General features: G+C 41.0%; 1 long non-coding RNA gene and 1 pseudogene across 1 annotated transcript in view; both read right to left on the bottom strand.

The window, feature by feature from the left end:
• LOC123794822 (uncharacterized) overlaps positions 1-15,117 on the bottom strand; it is a 152,020-nt gene extending 136,903 nt beyond the window's left edge. Inside the window, exon 1 of the long non-coding RNA XR_006780262.2 lies at positions 5,184-15,117. This is a non-coding gene — a long non-coding RNA (uncharacterized LOC123794822). The remainder of the gene's footprint in view (positions 1-5,183) is intronic.
• Positions 1,330-5,190, bottom strand: LOC123794821 (small ribosomal subunit protein uS12 pseudogene; annotated as a pseudogene).
• Positions 15,118-15,404: the final 287 nt, after the last annotated feature.

Genomic DNA, 15,404 nt, shown 5'->3' with positions numbered 1-15,404 from the left:
TTTATTCTTTTTTTTTAACTTTTTTTATTGGAGTATAGTTGACACACAATGTTACATTAGTTTCAGGTGTACAACATAGTGATACAACATCTCTATATGTAATGTTATGCTCACCACAAACGTAGCTACCATCTGTCACCACACAACACAATTACAATATCATTGACTAAAGTCCTTATGCTGTACCTCTTATTCCCATGACTTAATCATTCTACACATAGAAGCCTGTATCTCTCTCTCCCCTTTACCCATTTTGCCCATCCTCCCCTTTCCCTCTGCCAACCCTCAGTTTGTTCTCTGTATTTATAGGTCTAATTCTGTTTCTTGTTTGTTTGTTCATTTATTTTGTTTTTTATATTCCACATATGAGTGAAATCATATGGTATTTGTCTTTCTCAGTCTGACTTATTTCACTTAGCATTATACCCCTCGGGTCCATCCATGTTATCACAAAGGGCAAGAGCCCATCCTTTCTTTTACATGGCTGCATAATATTCCATTTTATATATATTCCATTTGCAATAATATATATTATTCCATTGCACATATGTGTGTGTATATCTACACCATATCTTCTTTATCCATTCACCTATCAATGGGCACTTAGGTTGCTTCCATATCTTGACTATTGTAAATAATGCTGCAATGAACATAGGGGTGCATGTATCTTTTCAAATTAGTATTTTCACTTTTGGGGGTAAATACCTAGTTGAAGTACTGGATCATATGGTATTTCTCTTTTTAATTTTTTGAGGAACCTCCATATTGTTTTCCACAGTGGCTGCACCAGTTTACTCTTTGGTTTATTCTTTCAGAAAATGCCAGGCAGGATTTTAGTCCCTTGCCTAATGTATACCTCTGGCATGATCACACTTCATACCAGCTCTTCATTGCCATGCCTTTTGTCCTGTTGAGGTGCTTGAAGTTCAGGAACAGTATCATTCATCCTTTCCACCACCCAGCATGAAACCTGGCTCAGAGGGAGCACTCAGTAAATATTTCTTGAATAAATAATCTATAAACTGGTTAAACAACTGTGCCCACAGAGTGATGATTAACAGACCCATATCACCCTAGAGGACAGGCAGGCACCAGTGTCATGCTATAGGATTCGCTTATTGCACTCTCATCACCATCACAAAGGATTACATTTGTACAGGGTACACTTGCTATTTTGTGAATGTTGACAGTCTGGGAGGAATAAATAATAAGCTGGCAGAAATGAAAATGTTCCCAAATGCTGATAGGAAATAGGCCCAATTTAGGAAGATGAAGTTCAGTACGGGCAAGAATAAAACAGTGCGTGTGCGCACACACACACACACACACACACACACACGTGCACGCCTCTATTAATGAAAGGTGGAGAACATGAGATGGGAATAGAATTTTGAGAACATACTTAGGATCTTAGAAGTCACACAGTGAGGCGGTCTCCAAACTCTGGAACAAGGTGACTTTATGTGGTCTAAGCAGTCCTAGAATTACCTTGAAAAGCAATGGGAGGGATGCCTGGGTGGCTCAGTCCATTTAGCATCTGCCTTCAGCTCAGGTCATGATCCCAGAGTCCTAGGATCGAGTCCCACATCAGGCTCCTTGCTCAACAGGGTGCCTTCTTCTCCCTCTCCCTGCTTCTCCCTCTGCCTGCCGCTCCCCCCTGGCTTATGCTCTCTCGCTCTCTCTCTGACAAATAAATAAAATAAAAATCTTAAAAAAAAAGGAAAGAAAAAGAAAAGCAACAGGAGATATAGTTTTCAAATTTAATAACAATCTTCAGATTTTTATGAGTTATATTTTGTTTGGATTAAAATCACTTAATATTTGACTTCTATTTTAGACTCATAAAATCAGTTCAACTATGTCCTCTTTTTTTAAGCAGAAATATAATTCTGTATCACTAAACAGTAGGTTCTATGAATCTTGGGAAAATTAACCTTTGCCCTGAAGCTTCATAGCATGTAAGGACGCGACTAGATTCAAAGTCAGACAAGAAGCTGGCCCTCATCCTTTCCCATAACCATTAGAATAGCATAGTTATGGCTAAATGTAGATAAGCAGTCAAGGCACTTGTTCTGCTTGTATACTTCAGTGTTTTCTGGAAGGTTCTCAAATATTGAGATATACCATATAGGAGTTGCTCCATCACATAAATTTTCCTTGAAGACCCTATTAGGCCACAAGTTATCTCAAAGCAAGGCATATCTGTTAAAAACAGCATGAGAGACTTCCCCAAGAAAGGAATTAGGCATGTTACCCATGCCATAACTTGAAACATCTCTGCTTTTCTTCATCTGCCCATCTCTCTTTCTCTCTCTCTCTCCCAATTATCTACAGTTTTGCCTCTAACAATGCAGCATAATGGAGGTCTGTAGACAACAACTTTAACACAAACAAGTTAAACTTTAGATTCATCTTCATGTTAGAAAGCTGTGAAATTTGCCCTTTTAAAAGGGAAGTTCAAGCAATGGGTCATTGATACTTTTTCACTATGCCCCATGGCCATTATTTACAAGTGATGATAAGCCAAAAAAATGTGGGCATCTTCAAACATGTAGATACCCGTCTTCAAGCCTCATACAACAACACTATTTCCTCTAAAGAGTTCCACATACAAACAAATTCCCCTGCGTGCCATGGGGAATGCTGCAAAGCAAGGCAACCTATAATTACACTTCCAATAAATGCAAATGCACAAAATAGTTTCAAAACAGTTGCCACAGATTTCAGCAATATCTTTTGGTTTACCAGATGCATAACTGACTAGCTCAAACTTGACTTTAAAAGTCAAAATAAATGCTAAATGCCTGGTACGTTTGTAGAAGAGAATGCCAACAGCATCGTGGGCTACAGATAAGTAAGACTATGATAGAAATTGAAGCCAAGAGCTCAAAATTTTCCACCTCCACTTCCTCCCTTAATAAATTATTATAATTTCAGGCTGTATTAATGTAACCCAAATATCAGCTGGAATCTACTTCCTCCTTGATTCAAACACCCCATGGGCTGTAGAAGACTAAAGTCCTCTCCAAAAGTTCTATGCATTTGGGGGGATGAAGAAAAGTGTTGCTGGCATGTCTGCAAGGCTGCCTTGCCTCTGGACGCCTGCTTCTACCTAATTTGTTCTTGTTATGGCTCTTCCTGTTTGTGCTCACCCTATCCTACCCTACATGGAATGAGGTCTTTCCCATTACTTTCAATCCAAAAACAAAAGGAAGCCCACAAAGCACGAATGCTTAGGACAGACTTTACTAAAGGCTGAGGAGTTCGGATAGTTTACAACTGCAGAAAGAGAAACAATCTCATGAAATATTAAACCTTCTTGCTCTTAAGAATCCTTCAATCACCCCAACACCCAGGAATTTCCACTCACCTCCTTTACCCTCTGTGGCTCTCCAGAGTCACACCTCCTTCCCTGGCTTCTCTCCTCCTCCCCTTCACCTTTCCTCTATCTTCCCAACCTCAGCTTGGCTCTCTGCATGCCCAACCTTCAAAAAATTCATACTAAGACCACCGTAAAGGGGCGCCTGGGTGGCACAGCGGTTGGGCGTCTGCCTTCGGCTCAGGGCGTGATCCCGGCGTTATGGGATCGAGTCCCACATCGGGCTCCTCTGCTGTGAGCCTGCTTCTTCCTCTCCCACTCCCCCTGCTTGTGTTCCCTCTCTCGCTGGCTGGCTCTCTGTCACATGAATAAATAAAATCTTAAAAAAAAAAAAAAAAAGACCACCGTAAAATATTCAGAACCAATACAGTCCTCAGCAAAACAAAACAAATCTTCATGGGACAAGATCATGTTCCTTTAAAGGCAGCTGTGGTTGGTCTTGCCATTTCCCCCATTTGTATTATAACCACATTTGTTTGTTAACATAATTTGGCACAGGATTTGAAAATCTGGAGAAACAAGTGGTTTCCATCTTTGCATATCATAACCTTTTTAGAATATAAAATTCAAATTAATCCAAGTATTCAAAGTAATTCTAATGAGCCAGGTCTCTCATGGGGTGGGGGGAGCATATGAAAATGTATTACTGTCATGTCTTCACCATCAAAATTTATGATCTTGGGCTTCTTTCTTGCCTTTATAAAAGGTCAAAAGAGACACATTGGCTAGTTTGACAACCTCACAGTGAACTCCAGGAATGTCACTGACAGCATGACCTTTGTGACCAAATCCAGCAACCAGAACTTCAACATTTTCCTCAATAAAATTCAAACAACCATCATTGGGTACAAAGGCTGTGGGTTTTGTTGTTGTTGTTGTTGTTGTTGTTGTTGTTTGCCATTTTTGATCAGTTAGAGCCTGACATACTTCCTGAGGGCAGAATTTGGCTGTTTGGCTTCAGGCCCTACTTTTCCCAGCACAATTCCCTTTGCAAGGGAAGCACCTCCAAAAGGGTTGGCCTTCAGGGCTGTGCCCAAGTGGGCTTTCTTGTACTGTTTATCATGCCACATCTGATCTCGTCGGTGGCTATGGAGCTTCCTGGCACTACGACACTTGCCCATCCTGTCAGCACCATGGGTCTAAGCAAGAGACACCAGGTACTCTTGTTTTGGGTCCATGTTTGTTCAGTCTTGAGCTTCTCCACACAGACAGCCATACTGGCTCAGTGTCTTGAAGCACGTTTTCTAATACAACTATCTTCACCTGCTCCAGAGCCTCTAAGTAAGATGGGAATGGTCTTAACATGAGTGAATCATGACAGTTAAGAAGATAACATTTTTCTCCCAACTTCTAGTTGACTTTTGTTAGTACATAAATGTTACCCTAATTACTTTCTCTTCCAAACTGTTTTTCAGCTTCCTACAGATTATGTAGCAACAATTTGTTTACAAATCTTGTGCCTTCGTACTGTTTTTTTTTATAGTTTGTAGTCCTGTAATAAATGATGGTTAAATAGAGCAGGATCTTTCATTCTTAAACACCGCTATCTGGAGTCTTACAGATCCTAGTATTCAATTCTCAAATATGAAGTAAGTCTAAATGATTCCACACTTTCACACACAATAAGATTTTTGGTGGGGTTATTAATCTAATAATATCAGTTTGGGGTGAGTACACTTTGGAAAAAAAAAAAGAGGAAGGAAAGAAGAAGTATTTTTGCTAAAGAGGAAAAGTGTTCCCAGGTTCACCTTTTTTCTTCATCTAGCCAAAGCCATATTTCTGGCTAAAGGTGTCTCTTACTCACCTTGTTATTCATTTCATGGTGTAGCGATGCCCCAGAGGCAGAGATGACTGCTGAAGGCTTATTCTATCCAGCCCGATGACTCATCGATCCTATGAGTCCACAGTTTATAATTATAACATAATGGAAGATATTATTTTATGAAAGGAGAAGCTATGACTTGTCCAAAAAAGGAATACAGATTATAGTAAATATAAGAGGAATTAGAACACAAGTTAACAAACACTTTCCTTTTGTATGAACAGGATTTGAACGAGTCATTTTAGATGGGAAAAAGAGAGACCTAAAATTTAATTTTTATTGAAGACATTTGGTTTATTCGTCATGAAAAAATTATCCTAAACTATGTGGGGTTTGCTCTTAGGAAATTAAACTTTTGAATAGAAAGGTTTAAATATTTTAATATTAATTAAAATGTATTTTTACTTATTTGCTTCAGTTCCTTAAGAAACGCTTATATTTTAAATTTCCTTTGTTGATATACTTTCCACTTAATTAACAAAAAATTGTATTATTACTATAACATAAACACACACATTTAAAAGAAAAAGCAAGCGATTTGCCAATATGATGAGTAGCTCCCTTTAAAACGCAGATCCTTTATGAACCAACTGACTTACAGTAATTGTACTGTATTTTTCCATTACAGACAAGAGCATTTTGGACTATCTTATGAATTCAGAGTCCAGGGAATTCCAATGAGATAATGTCATTGACCTTGAGTACAAATAATCAGTAATGAATATTGTAATATGATAATGTGAAAGTTGCAAGGAGCTCATTCTCAGACTCTACCAGAAAACCTGCTAAAACAACAGGATGAGACACAGTGTGAACTAAGAGAGCAGAACTTTGAGGCATGTTACTTAAAATAGAAAGGCTTCTCAACAACTGAGAGATTAAGTGTGAGCCCTCACGATTAACTGCTATTAAATTAGTTCAGCATGTGAGCGTCTATCATGTTATCTACCAGCCCTACGTCACTTAAATGGCCAAAGGTAAATGTCAGCTTTCAGCTCAGTGGTTCATATTTGGTTGTTCCTTCTGCCTATTGTCTCATTTAAATGAACGAGTGTTCCCCCCATTCCGAAAGCATGAGGCTTCATCAGAAATGCCCGTTTCTGCGAGCAGCACACTCCTCTGTGAATAAAAGACAAACACTGACTCTTTAAAAGGGCAACGCCATAGGAGAAAAGGATTATCTAAGCCACGCTATGTATGTTTACACCCACAGACTGCCAAAAAACTCCTTGATATTTGTCAGAAGTGCAGTTGTAATTAGGGAGAGCAGAAGAAAATCAACCTCAGTTTGCTAACTGACCTGAGGCATCTAATTTATGTACATGTTCACTTTGTTAAAACATGCAAGCAAAGAGCTATTGGAGGCCATATGCCATTCGTTATGAAAAGCACATTCCTTTAGTCTTTGTAACAAAAGCCATATGGCTTTCCGAAAGTTAATTATATCATAAATATGCTGTAATAGTGGGGAGTGTGGTCTAGCAATTGCTGGAAGAAACTTTGAGACCTGGCTTTCAGTCAGTTTCTCAATGGATTCCATTCAGAACCTTGGGGAAGTGACATGGTCATTGAGCCTCAGTTTCCCAATATTCAAAGTGAAGATAATAATAATACAGAACGTATGCGGGAGAAGAAAACAGAAAGGTTTTCCTACTTAAAGGTAAAATAATGTTTCAAACTCTAATTCAGATCAATAAAACACTAAAACAGTAAACAGTTTTTTGAAATACTAGTTTATCAAAAATGGTCCCTTCCTCCTTCTAATGCATCCTTCCTACCACTGCCAGAGTATCTTTCTGAAACACAAATCAGACTGTTTAACTCCATTGTTAAATGTTACTTATGAAATAGCACTTGAACTCTATAAATGGCCCTTTATAGTCTGCCCCAGCCTGCTGTCCAGACTCATCTGCCAGCAGTCTCTCCCTGCCCTGACACACGGGCATACACACCTTGTCCCAGGACAGATAACTCTGGTTCACATCTCTGTGTATTTCAAGTTCTGCTCCCGTGGAGGATGCCCTACCTCCTCTTCTCCACTTAGCTCCTATGACGTGTCAAGACCCAGGCCATCATCTTCCCCACGGTGAGGTCTTTGACCTCCTCAGGCCATTGGTAGTCCCTGCTCTGAGCCACCACAGCACCTGCTGCATACCTTCTTAAGCACTTACTACACTGTGCAGTCATTGTTCGTAAACATATCCCCTTCTCCTCCACCAGGATTGGGCTCTTCAAGTGCAGAGTCTCAGGCCTGGCAAATAGTAGGTGCTCAATAAGTGTTAGTTTATCATCCACCTTCTAAAAATAGAGGCAACTGCCTATTTGATGCCAGAAGTCTAATTTCCAACTAGTTTCCATATTTACTTCAACCTCTCAACTCTCCCTCCATCTGTAACATTTTCTAATAGTCAGAAAATGACCCCAAAGGACTTGTAATGTTCTTAACTACCAACGACAGACTCGCACTATGCTAGCCTTTTGATGCAAGAAAATGAAACGATTTTAGAACAGTTTTACGCCAAGACTAAAGCCAAGAGTCTTCTGGTTAAACTTCAGCTAACCAAAAAATTAAACGAAACGCAAGTCCTCATTCCTGAAGCATTTTAGTTAATCATGGTTTTATGGAAACTTAATCCAGCAGGGAGGCTGAACTGAAACAAGAGAGCCAACAAGTCCAACAGATGATTACATCTCCATCTGACATAACCAAACGGGGTATAGTTATGCATGGCATAACAGTAATGACTGTAAATTGTCTAACACTAAATTCTCATCTCAGTGATACAAAGTATTGCTTTATTGGCCTAATTTGATTTTTTTAAAATGTTATTTCATTATGCTTCTGGTTTACACTTTAAGGAGACAGAAAAATCTCTCTCTGATTCCATAGGATTTGGATTTTCTAAAAAGTAGGTGTCCAAAGAATCTTCGTTCAGAAACTAAATCATCTCCACATGTGCTTAGAGTAGCAAAGAAAGAAAAAAAAGAAAGAAAGAAAGAAGATTTATGTCTGTGATACATATATGTCCACGTAATTTGGAACAAAACCAGAAGAATGTCTGAAAGTCAAAGACGAGAGAGGGCAAAGAGTCTCACTTACAAATTTGTTGGGAGCTATTTTATAGGAAACAAGTTTTAGGATCTGATTTAAGGGCAAGGCAACAGGGAAATAATAATAATAAAGGCAAGAGGGAATCATGGATACAGTTGAGCTCCAAAACTTTAATTTCCTCAAAATAGTTTCCAGATGGTTAAGAATGTCTTTCTATGTACAGTATTTTCAGGAGCTAAATAAAAAGTTATCCCTTTGCCTGCATGGTAATTTTTCAGCAAGATGCCACATTCATTTTAAATTGTCGTTGCTGATACCAACACTTTGATGTTTGAGACACCCGCCTGGGGGCCAGCAGTGTCCTCTATCAGTATGTCAGGAACTGTCACGAGGACCTGGGCCCTGGGAGACAGGACTGTGCGTCATGGGTATGTAGCAATTCTGTGCTTTGATGTCTACTTTCCCTCCAGAAGGAGAGTACTACCCAAATGTCTCGAGAGTTTCTCCTGTCTTCCTTCTGCGTCTATAAGCTGCAAGTCATGAAACAATGACAGGGGAGAGGTAAAGGAGAAGATTAAGGAGGGAAAGAAGGTGCCACGTCTGGATTCTCCTTTTCATCTTAGTGGCGACAGACCCAGACTGGCACTCAGAAGACTGGAAGTTCATCCTCAAGCCCACCTCTTTGCTAAATTAATGAATTTCTCTGTCCTTCACTTTCTCTGTCAGCCTTCTGTTTTCTTAATAGAAATATGAACTGTAGGAAGAACCCTAGGAGCTACATGTGGATTTCTTAAAAGTCTATTATAGAAACACAATGACTTTCAAAGTATCATTTTTTATTTACCAAGCCATGCATGCATTCATGCGTTTGATAACGACTTTTGAATGCCTGCTATGTATCAGACGCTGGTTGCGGACATTTAATGGTAAGCAAAACATGGGACCTATCCTCATGGAGCTTAAAGTCTAATTCGGAGGCCAAGGACTGACCAAATAGTCACACACATAGACAGTTACAAACTGGTGTGCATATAATTACAACCCACACTTACCATGATACAAAAAAATACTGTATTTTAACTATTGAATATTCCTGTTTGTTCTCCAATTTATCAGTTAACTTTAAGCCTCAAGCGAGTCTTGAAAACTACTTTCCAATACAGCATATTACTTACCAATTCAGGCATTTAGATAGTGATTAGTATTGAGCTTTTCAGGTGGAATTGGGCCTTCATGTTGTAAAACAGAAGAAATATTGGTATAAACTTAAAACCATAAGATAGGAAGTCAAGACCTAGAGGAACTTCCAGCATATTTACAGAAAAGCCATCTTTCAATCTTCATAATATAAAGATCCCACTTCCGTGGTGATCGTAGCAGCTGACATATCATATGTGCCGAGGGACAATTCTAAGCACTTTGTAAACATTAACTCATTAATTGTAATAATCCTCTGAGGTAAGTATTAGTGGTGGTGGTGGTGGTATTATCTTCATTCTACAGATAAGGAAACTGAGGCACAGAGGGATGAAATAACTTATCTGCTGTCACATAAGCAGTCAGCGGAGTCTAAATTCAAGCCCAGTCTGTGCTCTTAACCACCATGGCGTACGCCTCTTGTTCCTACAACTGGTCTGCTGAACATGCTGAAAACTATGTTCTTTGGTTCAATAATCTAGACAGCATGTTCAAAACCTATCTTTGCCCCCTTCACTGTTCTGCTAGTGACTTTATCCTTCTCACACAAAGAATAAATTCCACTTGGTAACTCTTTATGGGAGTTACACTTAAAACAAAGAAAAACAAAACTTTCCAATTCATTTCTATCCGAAATTTGATCTATTAGGATAAAAAAAAAAAGGAGGTGGATTTCCTACTGACTTTTTAAAAACAAGAGGCTCAGTGACTCATGTTCTAGCAAAATGTCTTCTCCTCTTGTTCTTGCACGGTCAGCTGTTCACAGGTTCGATAGAAGTTCTACCCCGAAGGAAACGGCTCTCGTACAATGTGATGCAATACTGTGTGAAATGGTGCCATTAGTCTGCACTTGAGACTCTAAAATAAGGTGGGAAAACCAGACGGCGTGCCGGCTCCACACCGCTCTGAGGCTAGAAATGCATCTACAGAAGGTATGTTGACAACCACAACACTTTCATCTCAAATCCTGCTGCTTCCCAGGCTTCAGTCATGCCAGGAGATTTCAAGAGTGAAAGAAAAAAAAGAAAAAGAAAAGGAGCAAAGCGAAGGAGACGTGCTCTGACAAGTTGGCGTGGAACGCCTTTTGACTTTTTCTTACGGTGGAAAGATTCTTTGGGGATGAAGATTAAGCAATCATCAGAAATGAGCCTCCTCATTTGACTAGAGAATGAGCACAGAGACTATTTTTTGCACTTAAAACATCAGAAGCCCAGACTGAAATGAAGAATTACTACAAACAACTAACTATCGTTAAGCTTGATACTGCTTACAAGACAAAACAGGAATCTTTGGGGCAACTGCCATCAAGATGTGCTGGGGAACAGGAGTTTTACTACTGCACAGAAAACTGAGACCATGAAAAATTGCACGTAGTTTTTAAGATATGTATACACCTGAAACAAAACACCAGAATGTATAAAAAGCACTTTTCTCCTCAGCAGGGTCCATGAAATACATGGAGTGCTGTGATTAGTCCTTATTTTGTAAATGGGGGGCGGGGGGGAAGCTTAGCTCTAAAATGACAGGTTAATACTTTAAGAAAAAGAATTTACAAGAATACGTGGGTACACAAGCCATTCCTTAACAGAACTCAAACCTGAATCTCCTAAACTTGTCATGAAAATTTAGCTTTAAGCAGGTGTACCTTTCTCAGGAATGGGAGGGGTCAAGCTAACTAATTGGTGATTGGCCATCAGGAAGCAAAATGTAAATAAGGAGAATAAGTGAGGGAGCCCCCACCCCACTCTGCTCCCCAGCCCCAGGATCACGTTAAAAATAAGTGCCTTCACTTAGATCAGACCGCCAGGCTACCTTCCACTCCCTTCACCCGACTCCTGAGTCCCATAAATAAATTAGAATGCTCTGAGCAACATACACCCAGCAAGGCACACAACCCTTTCAGACAAAAACTCAGCTTTGTCTGCTTGCCCAAGGTGGCCTAGATTTTTGCGCCAAGATACTGAGGTGGGAACAACATGCAGAACTGGTTAAACGAACTTTCTCAGCTAGAAGGGCATAGGAATGATGGTGAAAATACAGCGATCTCCCAGAGCTGCTTTTCCTGTTTTGGCCACTTACAACTAAGCTTAGGAGTCTTAGTACATAGAAACTTAGTGACTAGGTTTCAGTTTGAAGAACGCAATGATTTAGAATGAAATGCAGTCAGCCGTAGCACTGATTAAGAGTCCACTGAGGCGGACCACTGTCTATCAACAAAAAGACGTAGGAAGTGATGCCAAACAAATCAAAGCTCCACCTTTAGAAGCACTTCGGTTGTCTGGGAACTGCCCGTGAAAACGCCATGAAAATTTTCAAAGCAACAAACCATAGAAGCAAGCTCCTATGGCTCAAACTAGGTAATAAATCACAGCGCCTGTGTTTACCAAATGACAGACACCTTACATACATCGTATCCCACATTTCACAGATGAACAAACTGAGGCTCATAGGGTTTATTTGCCTTGAGCAAGGTAACATAGGGGTTGGCTACATATCCTACTCTGTCTCTACCATCACTCGCTGCCCATAGATACAGTACCACACTACCACTGTAGTGCAGTGACCCGGAAAAATAGTCATAAAACGATGTTGAATGAGGGCACCTGGGTGGTCAGGATCTCAGGGTCCTAGGATGGAGTCCTGCATCAGGCTCCCTGCTCAGTGGGGAGTCTGCTTCTCCCTCTGCACCCCCCTCCCCACCGCCAGTGCTCACTCACTCTCTCTCTCTTGCAAAAATAAATAAATAAATTCATTAAGATTAAAAAAATAATAATGTTGAATGAAAAAATCATACAAGCTCTATACATGACAACCATGTAAGAGTTTACATGCAGGTAAGAAAGAACTGGAAGGAAATATGAAGCACGTTTTAAAGTTGTGTTAGGGTGGTTGGCTTATGGAAGAGTCTTAAAAATTTCTCTTTATGTTGTTGCAAATAGATAACTACTTGTCAGATGTTTAAATGAGTATGCACTGATAAGGGTGTTCAGAACCGGGTGAACTCAAATCACTAGGAAAGGCCGCCTGGAGAGGGGAGTTTCCATTACCATCTTGGGGCTCGTGCTGGCCGAGGGGAGAAAGAAGTTGCCAGAGCAGTGACGAGACTTAATTCGGCCAATTCAAAGGCACTAAAGTAAAACAAGGCTGCTGTGGCATGGAGACAGTAATTGGGAAGGAGGAGATGTCTGAATTTTATAAGCTGGAAAATAAGGAATAACACCATGAAAGCGTTTAAGGAACTTTATTCTAACCGCGTGTGGAGGATGATTGAGAGGACAGAGACCAGGGCCCGGAAACCACCAGAAAACAGTGGAATGAGAAAAAGATTTGATGTGGTCTGAACTCCTAGTCTTGCCTCAGAGCATAGCATTATCTAAGCCTCAGCTAAGCGCGCCCACAGCACGTGTTCCCCCTTTTCTAAATGAGAGTTGGGGTCCCTACAATCTTTTACCACACCGAGGTGATCACGTGCGTCAAGCTCTACAGGCATATAAATAATAAGAATCGAGAATATTCAATGAATTGAAGTGTTGCCCCCCCCACCCCCCGCCCTTGAGAAACCCAGGAGCGTTGGGATAAGCCCCACGTGAGTGGGTATCCGTGACACACCCATTAGAGAAATAATGCCTTTAAAGTGAAATGCTCTGACTTGCATTTCATTCGTCATCGATAGATAAGCCAAATGGAGAGCCGAGTTGTAAACAGGTCTAGCTGGGTGGGGGACAAGCTGCTAGAGGTAAGTAAGTAAGTAAATAAATTTATGTTTAAAAATAGCTGCTATTTTAAGCCCATACAACATAAGGGCTTTGTGCGCTCACTTTTGTGTGACTTCACGCCATGGCAGGAGCACATACTTCAGGAAGACTGCTCTCGTTCTAATTATGGAAATGACGGGACTGATCGAATTACTCACAGCAGCATATCTTGCATTACACGGAAGAAACGATGGCGACGAAGGGCTTTGATTTGATGATTGAGAACTGCCAACCATTTCTACGGGCCTTTGGAGAGAAGAAAAGCTCAACTGATGATAAAAACATAAACAAAGGCTGCAGAAGGTTGTTTAACCTTTAATCCCAGGGTGGTGGGCATGGTGGTTTCACCCGTAGTTACTGCTGCCCAGTTTACAGAAAAACAACTCGTAGGAAAGGAAGCTGATTTAATTCTCTGTAAACTTTGGACAGAAATACTGATTTTTTTTTTTTGGATGATTCTTTTTATAGATATTGTTGATGGGTGTCTAATTTGTATCTTATTTGCTAGATTTTAAAATAAATACTTTGCCCAATTAAAAAGGATTGGGGGAGGGGGCAAGTGCGGCCTGATGATAATCTGGTTCGTTCCCTGTGTCCTAGCTCCTAGAAATACCACGGAAAGATTCAGACTCTTTGTCTGTCTCCTCGGATTGGTGGCTTGCTGTGGCTGGTGTGGTTAGTAAAAATAACAAGGTGAGGGAACCCCCCCATCATTCTCAAAGCTTGGCATTTTTGCAGGGGAAATAGAAAAATCAGTAGCCACATGGACACAGCCGGCAGTCTGGTCATTGCAGGACCCAGACAGTGATTATTATATGCATAATAATAAGATTTTCTACTCCACAGTTATTTTTACTTCCAGGTAGATCGTGGTTATTAAACAGTCAAAGAATTCATTTTCTTGGGCAATGCCCATTAATTCTAGACCCTCTCCACTCCCCACCCTGCCTGATACCCCTCCACACACACAAACGCATGCCAAAAGGTGAGAAAGCAAAAGTACTAATGTGCCCATTTAACAACAGTACACCTTCCAAGATGTCAGGGTCTCAATGGTAGAGTCATAAACAACCCTCCCAACTGTGCTGAAGGTTAAGCACGGAAGGACACTGAGAAATCATGGCTCCAGACACGGTTTTTTCTCTCTTTCTCTGGTTAGCTTAAGTTATGGCAAAGAATGATGAACAAATTTGTGAAATAAATGTCTACCAGCTCCTAATTTACTGAGCAACCTGTATGGAATTGCATAAAAGTAGCACAATGGTTAACCCTGGTTAGTTTGTCTTTTCCTGCATTTCCAAGTCAGATTTCCTTCCTCTCCCTGCTGACAGACGCTGTATTCTCCCCTGCCCTACCCTAGAAAAGTGTTCACAAGAGAGGAGCCAAAAGACTGACCGTCCTTCGGGGCAGAATGACTAAGGAGCCTTTAAGTGGGCCCTTCTTTGAATAAAGAGCTGCCTGCAGGGCCCTGTAGCTGAAAGGACAGGGACGGGGAAAGGGCTGCTTGGAGCCTCTGAAATGGTGCTGCCTTACCTCGGGATTCACACACACTCTTGCACTGACCCCGATGCCAGTTCAGGAGAGCCAACTAGCAGCTCATTGCTTATATTTCATTTACATCCATTCCACCAATATTTGTTTATTGGTTGCTGTGGCAGCACATTTATTTGCTCTGAGTTCAGCATTTAAACGAGACTGTGCGGGTAATGTCCTTCACCAAGAAATGTGAGCGTGTCTACCTTCCTGGAGCCCTGGGCTTCCTTGCCTGTAGCTTCTGTGGGCATTCCCACTAAAGCTGGAAACCGTGACCCAAAGAACCCTGCTCCTGAATCTCTCCTTTATCAACAGCTACTCTGGAGGAAGCAGGAGAGCACCCTGATGTCAGCAGGATGCTGACAGGGAGCACCTTCTTGGCCCCTCCAACCCCCCCCCCCCCCCACTCACCATCACTCCCAGACAAGAGCAACGCGGCAAAACTCAGCATAGAACTTGCCGGGTTGGATTTATGTGGGAACACACACTTATGCCGTGCGACCACCATCTTCTCCCTTCCCCCTCCCAACCTTCTCTTCCTGGTCCCTCAGCACAAGAAGCAGCCATGCAGGCTGCATGACTGATGGCAAGTGCTTGGGAGACAGATACTGAGTTCAAATCCCACCTCCATTTACTCCATAGGAAGTATCGGGCAAGTTTCTTAAT

This window comes from Ursus americanus, chromosome 25 (assembly GCF_024610735.1).
Source record: "Ursus americanus isolate L20-20 chromosome 25, mUrsAme1.1.p, whole genome shotgun sequence".
Lineage (NCBI taxonomy): Eukaryota > Metazoa > Chordata > Mammalia > Carnivora > Ursidae > Ursus > Ursus americanus.
The sequence above is the reverse complement of the archived record's forward strand: the minus strand, read 5'-3'. Positions and strand labels throughout refer to the sequence as shown.